The 12,797-nt window shown below is 41.1% G+C and overlaps 1 protein-coding gene across 4 annotated transcripts in view; it reads right to left on the reverse strand.

The window, feature by feature from the left end:
* Nucleotides 1-12,797, reverse strand: part of ZNF407 (zinc finger protein 407) — a 393,020-nt gene that overhangs the window by 40,508 nt on the left and 339,715 nt on the right. The gene's annotated exons all lie outside the window — the stretch shown is intronic.

Below are 12,797 nucleotides of genomic sequence, written 5' to 3' on the forward strand. Positions count from 1 at the left end.
ACATTAATAACCCAATGCTGATATTCAAATGTTCTGTCTCAAGCTAAAGAAAGATTGAATGCCCTGCTGTTGTGTGGCCAAGATTGAAGAGGTGTCTCCCTGACATTGTTCAAAGTTTATGAAAATATATGAATGCTCAAATGTCATTGGCTTTGCGCCTCCAACAGACTGTGGTTTTATGAGAAATCAGTCTTTTAATCAAAATGATTGAATACCTTAAGGTCGAATCCAAAGATATCAGCTAATATCTAGAAACGTGCTATTTCTGCAGATTTTGCCAAGCCCTACATATTGTGGTGCATTTTCAAGTGTTAATTTGTGCGTTCCATATTGAAAATTGATCTTGGGTTTTAGCTTTTTGTCAAGCAAAAACATATGGTTGCAAGCTCTATGCATTTTATGTGACGGCTGTTGAAGCTGTCACATGTGCAAACTTGATAACCGATGTGACACATACGCAAATAATTTGCTTGTTTAGTAACAATTCAAAGATTCATTATTCATGCAAAAACACGTTGTTGTTTGGTGGGGTGGTGTTTTTTTTTTAATGATCAGATGGAAGTAGTCTTCATTTTGCACAATCTAGCCTCATTGGTGTGCAAACACAGATAAAATAAAGCTGGGAACTAAGTGGTATTAAAACAAATCCAAGAACATGGGTATTTTCAGATAATTATTGAACCAGATGGTGTTTTTTGTTAATTCTGCCATCAGTCTGAGAACTTGATGTCTTACATCTGCACTTGGTAAAATAAATTTTGCCACTGACGTTATTTCAGTTTCCTTCAAATATTTCAATCAGCTTTACACCAGTATTTGCAAACATCTGCCATTCTACATGACTGCGAGATGAAATTATTGGAGGGGGAAAAAAAAAAGTTCTGTTAAGAAAATGCTTATCCTAAATTTAACTTAGGCTTAGCATTTCTGCCGCTGAATGACTACTTCATGAATATTATAAATAAAACGCTAATCGTGTGCCCAACTACTGCCACCCTCAATTATGGGAAGAAGACTCTATACAAACTGATGAAGAGATGTGAGTTTATTTGGGGGTGCCACCTTGGGATTTTATAGGCCCTTAATTTGCTTTCTTAAGTTTGAGAAGTTAGAACTTTGTTTGGAACTTCATTGGTGCATGCGATGGTTTGGGTGTTACTCGCTTCCCACGCACTATGGAAATCACCCAGACTAGACTCAGCCAGCTCTGGAAATTGAATGAAGCTTATTATTTACAGCTTACCAGAATATACAAGCAGATATTTAAAGTATATACAGTTATAGACAGAAATAGACAAGGTAAAAGGTAATATAGAAATACAACTCCCCTCTCAGAAACCTGAGTCCCCAGGAGGGGCTCCCAACTGCCCTTCCACCTTCCCCCTGCCCCTCTCAACCTTAGCCCAGTCCCAAGGAAGAATGGAGGTTCAGCCAGGGGGTTAGGAAGCAAAGTGGATTAGTCAGAGAAATGGAGGGTGAGGTTAGAGAGAGAGATGCAGCTTGGAGCTCCCCAGCAGGAAATATCCATGTTTTGATTCTTGTTCTTACACATCTGAGCAAGTCTATGAGTGAAGTAGACATCACCCTTGTTTTCCTTTCACAGCCTGTAATCTAGTCCTTCTCACCAAAACACTCTAGCTAGCTTCAAACTAGCACAGTGCAGAACTAATGAGAGTCTCCTCTCCACCCTCTGCAGAAGTAAATAAACAAAAATAAAGAATATTTGACTATGTGACTAATTTATTAAGAATTACTTTAAATTAGTGGATATAAAAGCAATTCAAACAGTCTTTTAACCTGTAGCTACATTATTTGCCCTCATATAACTCTTCATAAACATTATCGCTTAAGTAATGGACCTCACTGGAATGGGCTACCAAGGATGGTGATGGAGCCACTATCCCTGGAGGTGTTCAAGAAAAGCCTGGATGAGGCACTTAATGCCATGGTCTAGTTGACTGGCTAGGGCTGGGTGCTAGGTTGGACTGGATGATCTTGGAGGTCTCTTCCAACCTGGTTGATTCTATGATACATAGCATTTAGATGCTTCCTTTCTGTGATCTAAGTCACAGCCTTTCTTGAAAATTCAATGGTAACAGGCAATTTATAATTGTAGAGCTGACTTTACTACTCCAGCGCTCTACTTCTACAGCAAATCCCAAATAAGACCACTTTTTCACATATGATATAATAGATAAAATCCTCTTTTTCAAGTAAATATGATACAAGCTGCAGCTGACTGAACATGTGCCAGCCAGTGTGCCCAGGTGGCCAAGAAGTTCTTCTGCCCCTGTACTCAGCACTGGTTAGGCCACACCTCAAATACTGTGCCCAGTTCTGGGCCCCTCAGCTTAAGAAAGATGTTGAGCTTCTTGAACATGTCCAGAGAAGGACACCGAGGATGGTTAAGGGGGCTAGTGCACAACCCTGTAAGAAGAGGCTGAGGGAGCTGAGGGTGTTCAGCCTGGAGAAAAGGAGGCTGAAGGGAGATCTTATTGCTGTCTACAACTACCTGAAAGGAGATTATAGCCAAGTGGGAGTTGGGCTCTTCTCCCAGGCAATCAGAGACAGATCAGGAGGACACAGCCTCAAGCTGTGCGAGGGCAGGTTTAGGCTGGACTTTAGGAAGAAGTCCTTTGTGGAAAGAGTGACTGGCATAGGCTGTGTGCAGAGGTGGTGAAGTCACCATCCGTGGAAGTGCTTAAAAGCAAACTGGATGAGGCACTTAGTACATGGTTTAGTTAATTAGAAGGTGTTAGGGTGGCCTCAGCGATCTCGAGGGTCTTTTTCCAACCTGGTTAATTCTGTGATTCTGCAGCTCATCAGAGCATCACAGGCACCATGTGCAACAGCATTTTGTTTACATCAAGTATCATAATTGTGTGAACTTATTTATGAATTCTGCAACAGCTGCAGTTTCTACTGGTTTTGCTAGCTGGTGAGGTTTTATTATGGCAACATGGTAGAGCACAACAGACCTGGCACACGAGTCAAAGTCTTCCACAGTGTGCACTCAAGACATATGGGTTTGATTCCCATTCCTAAACTCTTGCTCCCTGGTCTGAGTGGAGAAACAACATCACTGAGTTAAACTGTATTTAAGAGTAAGCAACTGTTTGCAGAAGTAGGAATCCTATGTGAAAATGTGCAGACTTTCTCTCTGGTAGGGATCCTTTATAACCACTTCCTTCAATGCCTCTTATTTAATGAGAAATGGGAGGGATTGCCAAGGGTAGCCCACAAAAGGGAAATTTCTGGGCAAACTTGTGTGTGCATGAGCAAAATGTGAGGATAAAGGCTATTTATCTGGAGATAGATCCAAATCTCTTGAAGTGAACCTAGAGATAGACCAGATCTCCTGTGGTGCACTGATTTATCTTGCTGTAAGATGGTTAAGTACAGCACAGCACTGTCAAAAGGACTTTTTATTCTGCTGAAAGTGACTGACAGGAAAGTGCCACAAAATACACCCAAGCACCAACATTTTGATTCTCCATGCTCCAACTGAGAACTCACTTTCAGGAGCATCTCAAGTCCTGGCTCAGCTTACACACAAAAGTTGCCTTTGCAAAAGAAAAAAACCTCAGCAAAAACCAACCCAAACCAAAGCATGCTAGAAAGCAGAAGAAAAGCAGCAGACAGGACTACATCTGTGGCCAGAAATTCCCTGACAACAATGTTGGGACACATCTTGCTTATTTGTGTCTGGGACCTGAGAAGTACCCCAAGGTCCCCAGTTTACTTGCACCATTTGCTATTTTCCAAGTTGACAACAAACAAGAAATATACCAAGTGTAAGCATTCTCCTTAAGAAAAAGCCTGGAACACTCCATCTTCCCTCAAAGCATAAAATAGTACCTGTTTGAATATTTAAATTCAGCTTTAAAATCATAGAATCAACCAGGTTGGAAGAGACCTCCAAGATCATCCAGGCCAACCTAGCACCCAGCCCTAGCCACTCAACTAGACCATGGCACTAAGTGCCTCATGCAGGCTTTGCTTGAACACCTCCAGGGATGGTGACTCCACCACCTCCCTGGGCAGCCCATTCCAATGCCAATCACTCTCTCTGGCAACAACTTCCTCCTAACATCCAGCCTATACTTTCCCCAGCTCAACTTGAGACTGTGTCCCCTTGTTCTATTGCTGGTTGCCTGGGAGAAGAGACCAACCCCCACCTGGCTACAGTGTCCCTTCAGGTAGTTGTAGTTGTCCTTTTTAAATCTTTTGGCTCCTTCCCATAAATTGAGGCACTCAAACTGGACAGAAGCAACACGAATAAATGCATAAAAAAAATATATTAGAAGAGTGTTTGAAAGCATTCTATTTTGAAATGTATTTTAAAGGATATGTTTTGAGGTAAACAACATTTAACTGTCATTGGGTGGCTAATCAAAAAAAACCTCAAACATATTCATTTGTAGATATTAATTAAATACTATTATAATGTTACTTCCATCCAGTATCAGACAGCTGGTTCAAAAAAATTAAGACTGTGATATGGAATGTCTTTTTTTTTCCTTTTATAGACTTGGCAAAGACCATCAGTTTATGGCCTGTTTCGTTTCTTGCCAGTAGACAGCACTGAAAGTTATAAAACTAAAACAATTGCTTTCATTTATATCTTTTCCTGATTACTCTGATAGCTGAAATGTCTGAAGAAGTTCAGAATCTGTAAAGCCTGTCACATTACAGAAACATGTCTCTTTAAACTAAATGTGAAATTCCAGTAATTGAAGTGATAAATCTACTGTTTTTGCTGGGGTACTTTTGATGAGAACTATAGTAGTAAATTAGAAATTATTCTCTGCTGTTATATCATGGTAAAAGCCTTTCCATTATCTGTTGTCAGTCACTAAGTATGGGCAAATAACTCAGTTGTCAATCTAACTGTGAAACCTTAAGTTCTGGGAATAATCAATAAGGAGAAAAAACCCAAAAACTCTCTGTTATCTTCATGTAATTCTTTAGACAACTTGAAGTTGGGGTTTTTTCCCCCCCTTTTTTACTTCTGCACATCTTGCTTATTTACAGATACACTGGATAGATACATCTTAGAATACTCAATTTTTTATAGCAAGCTCCACATCAGTTTGTTTTCAAATGGTACATGAGAGTTACATTTCCATACAGGTAAGCAGCTTTACCAGTGTATTTTACATGATACACATTTAATTAAATTAGCAGTAAAAGCCATCTCTAGGTTTTGTTACTGATTTTTCAGCTATAACTATTATGGTGTGGCCAGCAGGAGCAGGGAGGTCATTCTGCCCCTGTGCTCTGCACTGGTTAGACCACACCTTGAGTGCTGTGTTCAGTTCTGGGCCCCCCAGTTTAGGAGGGACATTGAGATGCTTGAGTGTGTCCAGAGAAGGGCAACGAGGCTGGTGAGAGGCCTTGAGCACAGCCCTATGAGGAGAGGCTGAGGGAGCTGGGGTTGTTTAGCCTGGAGAAGAGGAGGCTCAGGGGTGACCTTATTGCTGTCTACAACTATCTGAGGGAAGGTTGTGGCCAGGAGGAGGTTGCTCTCTTCTCTCAGGTGGCCAGCACCAGAACAAGAGGACACAGCCTCAAGCTACGTCAGGGGAAATTTAGGCTGGAGGTGAGGAGAAAGTTCTTCCCTGAGAGAGTCATTGGACACTGGAATGGGCTGCCCGGGGAGGTGGTGGAGTCGCCGTCCCTGGGGCACTTCAAGGCAAGGTTGGACGTGGCACTTGGTGCCATGGTCTAGCCTTGAGCTGTGTGGTAAAGGGTTGGACTTGATGATCTGTGAGGTCTCTTCCAACCTTGGTGATACTGTGATACTATTTATTGCTCTACTTTAAAAGTCCATGATGTTTTGCTCTTTCAAAGACTCATACCAATATCACTTGAAAGACCACAACAAATATGAGCAGGAACAAGAAGAGCAAACATTATATGCCATATATGACAACCTGGATTATGAAGAAAGTAATAGCAATCATTTCCATCAGTCAAGATGCCAGGATAAACCTTCACAGCCTTGCTTGGTGTTAAGTGGCAGAAAGAAGCAACTCAAGTAGTTCTGAGCTGTGACACTCACTCATTCTGTGACCATGGCTGGGTTATGCAATCCCTTCCTGCCTCTTTTCACTTCCTGCCTATTCCTCTTTAAGAGGTAAAATAGAAGGAAAGAAACCCCAAACCAACATCAACCTCAAGTCATGATCATCAGCTAGACTGCTAAAAAGTTTCAACAGTGTTGGGAAGCTGTGCAGGAATGTGTGGCTGGAACTAACCTTTTTTAACACTTCTAAAATAATCTTGTATGAGCTATTTAGAAGATGGCCTAAGTGGTTCAAATAGTGTTGGAGTAATATTTTCCTCTTCATATGTACAAGTAAATTGTTCAAAATCATCTTTTGGTCTAGGATGAGCTCCAGACACAGAACTTGGACTGAAATAGGCAATCAGAGAATGTCTAAATAGAGCATTTTTTCCCCTTCTTGAATTTAGCAGAACATGGAATTGGTGTAATCTGAGAAATTTGGATGCAGGTGCAAATTCCAAGTCCTGGATATTTAAGAAGTTCAAATTCAAGGTTCTGAATTAGTTCCAAGTCTATTTTACGTATTTTAGAGAGGAAGAATTCATTGCAAGTAAGAGATAACAATCACTCTTTCAGCTGTTAGTTTGAGCTCCTAATATTAGAATAAGTGAAGAAATGGTGATTAAAGTGAAACTTTAACGAAAATCAGTCAATGAGGACCAAAGGAAACACACAGAGAACTGTGTTTAGCATTTTTTTTTTGAGTCACTGCAGAGAACATTAATAAAACAATAAATTTATATACTGCAACTTTGTGTGCTTGAAGCAATGTTCTATAAAAACAACAAAAATAAAACCTGCTCATAAAAGAACAGATTGTTGGGTTGCTCCATTTCAAGTTCAGATTCTATCACTGTATAGTACAACTTGCTTTGGTACTCTTTGGTTCACAGGATAAGGCATAGAGAAAGAATAAAATCATAGAATCAACCAGGTTGGAAGAGACCTCCAAGATCATCCAGCCCAACCTAGCACCCAGCCCTAGCCAGTCAACTAGAGGCTAGAGGCACTAAGTGCCTCATCCAGTCTCTTCTTGAAGACCTCCAGGGACGGTGACTCCACAACCTCCCTGGGCAGCCCATCCCAATGCCAATCACTCTCTCTGTGAAGAACTTCCTCCTAACATCCAGCCTATACTTCTGCCAGCACGATATGAACTACCAGCTCAACTTCCTCTTTGGACTTGCTTTTTAAGGGATAGGGAAAGGAAGATTGTCTGAGGAAAGTTAGCTGAAGCAAAAGTTTCTATCTGAAAACCAACATAGGATTTTTCTTGAAGGGAGGAGGTGTAAGAGATTAAAAGATTGCTGAGTTGGCAATTTAGCTTTTCCCTGAAATACTTTGAGGATATGAAGGGGCATAGAGGCTTTTCAAAATAAATTAACATGTAGCTGCAAAAGCACCTACTCTGGAACTTCAGATGATAGGAGGACATCGTGTCCCAGAGCAGTACAGCTGATGAAAAACACATTACCTTTTGTGTGCCCTCCCTTTTTTTTTTTTCCTCTAAAAATCTTGCTTAATAAATCAGTCACTTATGGGTTTCATAAATCTGATACAAAGCTTAACAGAAGAGTAAAATCTGGCTATCCAAATTATAGTTGACAAGACAATTCTGTATGACTTAGGAAGGTATGTCCCATCATACAGCACAAAAAGGTCTTGCCATCTGGCTCCTGAATAAATTGTTATACTACAACCTAGTGTCTGTTTGTCAAGCAGCCTGATAGTCTGGTTTAAATTATAACCTGTTTTCATTTTCTTTTCTTTTTTTTTTTTTCTTCATGTTGGCTGAGATTTTCCATGACTAGTCCCTGCCTGGTGATGCTCTCTTTCTGGAAAGCCTGAGAAAGTCCATGCCAGCTACTTTTTCATCAAGTGAAACTGAAAAAATAATAAAAAAATCTTGCTGGAAAAAAAAACCAAAACAAAAACAACCCCAAAAAACAAGACCCTCCAAACAAATCAAAATGTGATTCAGATGCAGCAGGAGGGTGGAGATTGACAAGTATATACCATGCACTGTTATCAATACACTCATATTTGCAACTGCAAAGAAAGATCAGAACGTAGAGAGCTGAATGACTAAAATTCACCTCTCAGTAAGACTCTGTAGCCAACTAATGAAGTTCTGAAATCTTTCATGAAGCAACATTTATTACATTTCAAGAGAACAAAGTGTCACACTATTAGTAATGGTTATGACACTTAAAAACCCAACCACCCAAGCTCTTGCTGCAAACACAATATCAGTGTTAATGTGTATAAATCATAGAATCATAGAATCAACCAGGCTGGAAGAGATGTCCAAGATCATCCAGTCCAACCTAGCACCCAGCCCTAGCCAGGCAACTAGACCATGGCACTAAGTGCCTCATCCAGTCCTTTCTTGAAGACCTCAAGGGACAGTGCCTCCACCACATCCCTGGGCAGCACATTCCAAAGCCAATCACTATCTTTGGGAAGAACTTCCTCCTAACATCCAGCCTAGACCTACCCTGGCACAACTTGAGACTGTGTCCCCTTGTTCTGTTGCTGGTTGCCTGGCAGAAGAGACCAACCCCCACCTGGCTACAGCCTCCCTTCAGGTAGTTGTAGACAGCAATGAGGTCCCCCCTGAGTCTCCTCTTCTCCAGGCTAAACACCCCCAGCTCCCTCAGCCTCTCCTCATAGGGTTTGTGTTCCAGGCCCCTCACCAGCTTTGTCACCCTTCTCTGGACATGTTCCAGCACTTCAACATCTCTCTTAAATTGAGGGGCCCAGAACTGGACACAGTACTCAAGGTATGGCCTGATCAGTGCTGAGTACAGGGGACAAATAACCTCCCTTGTCCTACTGGCCACACTGTTCCTGATGCAGGCCAGGATGCCATTGGTTCTCTTGGCCACCTGGGCACACTGCTGGCTCATCTTCAGCTGCTATCTACCAGTACCCCCAGGTCCCTTTCCTCCTGGCTGCTCTCCAGCCACTCCATCCCCAGCCTGTAGCGCTGCTTGGGATTGTTGTGTTCAATCTCATCCCATTGGCCTCTGCCCACCCATCCAGCCTGTCCAGGTCCCTCTGCAGGGCTCTCCTACCTTCCAACAGATCAACACCCGCTCCTAGCTTGGTGTCATCTGCAAGTAGTATCAGTCTATGACATTCAGACATTATAAAGTAGGACTGAACATGTATTTGGATTATTAGAGGTATGTATGGGGAATGTACTGAAAAATACGTACAAAAGGGTTTTTTTTCCCCCCACAGGAAAAAAAAAGTTAAGATAATAAAGTGCCTGTCTCCTTATTGTAGCAGTAAACATGGCAACTTTCAAAGCTAAAACATTAGCACCTATTTAAGCACAAGATGGTTTTTAACTGCATTAGAAACAACACTTAACAAGGTAGTCCTAGACACACAGTCTCACACAGATAAATAAATCATGCTTTTGGAATGCAAAAATAAAACTCAGAAGAAATCATAGAGCAAAAAAAAGAAAACAAAAGGAAAAAAAAAATCATAGCTTCAGTGTCCTTCCACAGGTGAGAACTGAGAGAAAAGCCACATGATAAAATGCTCTGCAATGAAGACTTAGCATTTCAATCATCAATAGAGAGATTCCACAATGGAGGATTATGATATTCACAGCCAGTGGTACCATAATTTGGAATTAGCCCTATTTAAGTTAAAAGAATGGCTTGGGACAAATAAGATGCAATTCATCATTACAACACAGCTTGTGCTTTGGCATGCTCTAAAGCCACCCTAAAGAAACATGGCGTTGAATAAAGTCTCTTCCAGTCAGTATTGACAGTTGCTAAAATTCAGATTCAGTCTCCTCCATTCCATTTGCCTCAGGATTTGATTTCTGATCCACTACATATCTCATTAGTGTCAATGACTTTTTTCCCTTTATTTTCATATGTTAATTGGAAAACACCCTTAATTATAAAGGATTCTTACATGTATACTATTGTATCACACACACAGTATCACAGTATCACCCAAGCAGCAGCAGCACAAAGCTTAAGCTGCAAACCAAATAACTAATTTTTGCAATCTCTGATTTTTGAAGTTTAACAATGATAACATTATAGCACATTGTACTCAAATTCAGCTGCAGGGTAAAGAATCACTTCATGGTTTGTTTTTTTCTCCTTTGTTTGATGTCTAAAGAAGGTATATGAAGTTGCTTGAGTCAGTTTCCTCCTTTATGGTGATTTTCCAGATTTTTACCTTCAACAACATTAGGAAAGGCAAATTTGATCTTACTGAGCTTGGCTAAAGGATGAAGGAAAAATACTCTTGCAATCCACAAATTAAAGAGTGCATCTCTTCAGGCAAAGTTGGGCTGTGGAGTCCACTTTCTGGCTTGTGAGATGGTCAGGGGTGAGCTTTACACAGTAATAGGACTGAAATCTTTTGAACTGTCACTCAGGCTTTGCGTTCTGGTTGACAACAAAATCACCATTTTACAAAGCTATTTCTTGCCCCTCTTAGTGCCTAAAAACATATTTAGGAGCTGGGGTTGTTAAGCCTAGAGAAGAGGAGGCTCAGGGCAGACCTCATTGCTGCCTACAACTACCTGAAGGGAGGCTGTAACCAGGTGGGGGTTGGTTTCTTTTCCCAGGCAACCAGCAACAGAACAAGGGGACACAGTCTCAAGTTGTGCCAGGGGAAGTATAAGCTGGATGTTAGGAGGAAGTTCTTCCCAGAGAGAGTGATTGGCATTGGAATGGGCTGCCCAGGGAGGTGGTGGAGTCACCATCCCTGGAGGTGTTCAAGAAAAGCCTGGATGAGGCACTTAGTGCCATGGTCTAGTTGATTGAACAGGGCTGGGTGCTAGGTTGGCCTGGATGATCTTGGAAGTCTCTTCCAACCTGGTTGATTCTATGATTCTTGAAACACACAAGGCAGAAATGTGCTTATATTGTGACTAAATCAGGGGATATTGTTGGAAGCAATGTAGCCCACATGCCTACAGTATTACCCCAGACTTGTAGATTTTTTATCTACAAAACTGTCTGAGGACACCTACCGCTACCCATCTCAGTAACAGTACATTCTTGCACAGAACTTTGGTCTTATAAGCCAAATTACATGCCAAGCAAATACTTTCAAAGATATTATTTTCATTTGTGTCTAGTAATACAAAGAGGTTCCAAACCAAGCATTTTAAATGCATGTTTTTTGTTTTTTTTTCCCAAGAATATTGTCCTCTACAAACTCTTATTTTCTTACAGAACATCATCCTTTCTCTGGATGGGACCATCATTGTTACTCATCCTATTTAGCACAGGATTCAAAAAAGAGAAAGTAGGCAGAACTGTTTTTAGTCTTTCTTACATCCTTGTAAGAGAAGGTGTAAATGAATACTGAAAGCCAATCAGTAATTAAGACCACTGCTTAGAAACTGCTCTCATGCCTCTCCGTTCATACTCTGCTTTTGCTGAATAAAAGTCTATTAGGATAGGCTGAAGGAGCTGGGATTATGCAGCCTAGAGAAGAGAAGACTCCAGGGGGGATCTTATATCTGCTTTCCAATACCTGAAGGGATCCTCCAGGAAGGCTGAAAAGGACTTTTCCTAAGTGTCTAGCCATAGGACAAGAGGGAATGGTTTTAAGCTGAGGGAGAGTAAGTTTAGGCTGGATCCTCAGTATGAGGGTGGTGAGACTATGGAATATGTTGTGAATGCCTTCTCCCTGGGGGTGTTCAAGGTCAGACTGGATGATGCCTTGAGCAGCCAATCTAGGTGAGAGGCATCTCTGCCCATGGAGGGGAGGTTAGAGTAGATGATCTCTAAGGTCCCTTCTAACCTAAAGCATTCTATGATCCAGGGTTTTTGTATATGCAGATAGGTGGCCTAAAAATCAGAAAGAGCACTTCTAGTTTCATCCCTTGAAATCTGGGTAGCAAGTGAGTATAACCACATTTAGTTCAGCAACAATGAACAATCTGAGCTCTGAGATTTGTGGAAGCTTTTTCTTCCAGCAAGACTACCATCCTGCTACAGCAACCCACAGGATTTAATTGTTCAACTTCTTGTATTTAATGGTGGTATAAAAAACGATGCAAGAGAAGAGTTACTGTCCCCTCTAGTTTGCTTCCAGGCCCCTCAATTTCAATCCGTGTTGTGCTATTTTGAGGATGTTTTCAGGTGCACTGAAGTGCACTTTGACAGATCCTCGTAGCACAACATGGATTGAAATGAAGTTGCCTGAAGATATCAGTAATAGAAGTCTCTGACACAGCACTCTGCAGTGAGAAATTGCTTGATGCTTATTAGAAAGCATCATGTTTATACAACACTGTTAATATAAAGCTCTATGAGAAGGCATAATAAAAATGTTGTTAAAAGAATTTTGCAAATGAAGTGGCAGATTTGTGGAAGGGGGAGGGAGGTAAAAATGGGAAGATGAAGAGAGGAAGGTTTTAAGACATTCATAAATCCATACTTCAACAAGCAGCAGCAGTCTTCCTCCCTCCTGTAGTCCCTCAAACCCCAAAGTCCCCAAAACAAAACAAAAAAGCAACCTGTGAGTGCACATTTACTTCATCATTTATATTTAACTGTTTTCTTCCCCTCAAGACATTCAAGGAAAGAAAAGCAGGCAAAAAAAACTGTAAAATATTACTTTTCCTGCTTTAGCACCAAAATTCTAGAGAAATGGATAGCAGGGAAAAAAATGAAAAGCATTATAAAAATGTTATTTGCTTCTGGATGAGATTTTCTTAAGGGAGATGTGG

The sequence above is a fragment of the Pogoniulus pusillus genome, chromosome 10 (assembly GCF_015220805.1).
Source record: "Pogoniulus pusillus isolate bPogPus1 chromosome 10, bPogPus1.pri, whole genome shotgun sequence".
Taxonomy (NCBI): Eukaryota; Metazoa; Chordata; class Aves; order Piciformes; family Lybiidae; genus Pogoniulus; species Pogoniulus pusillus.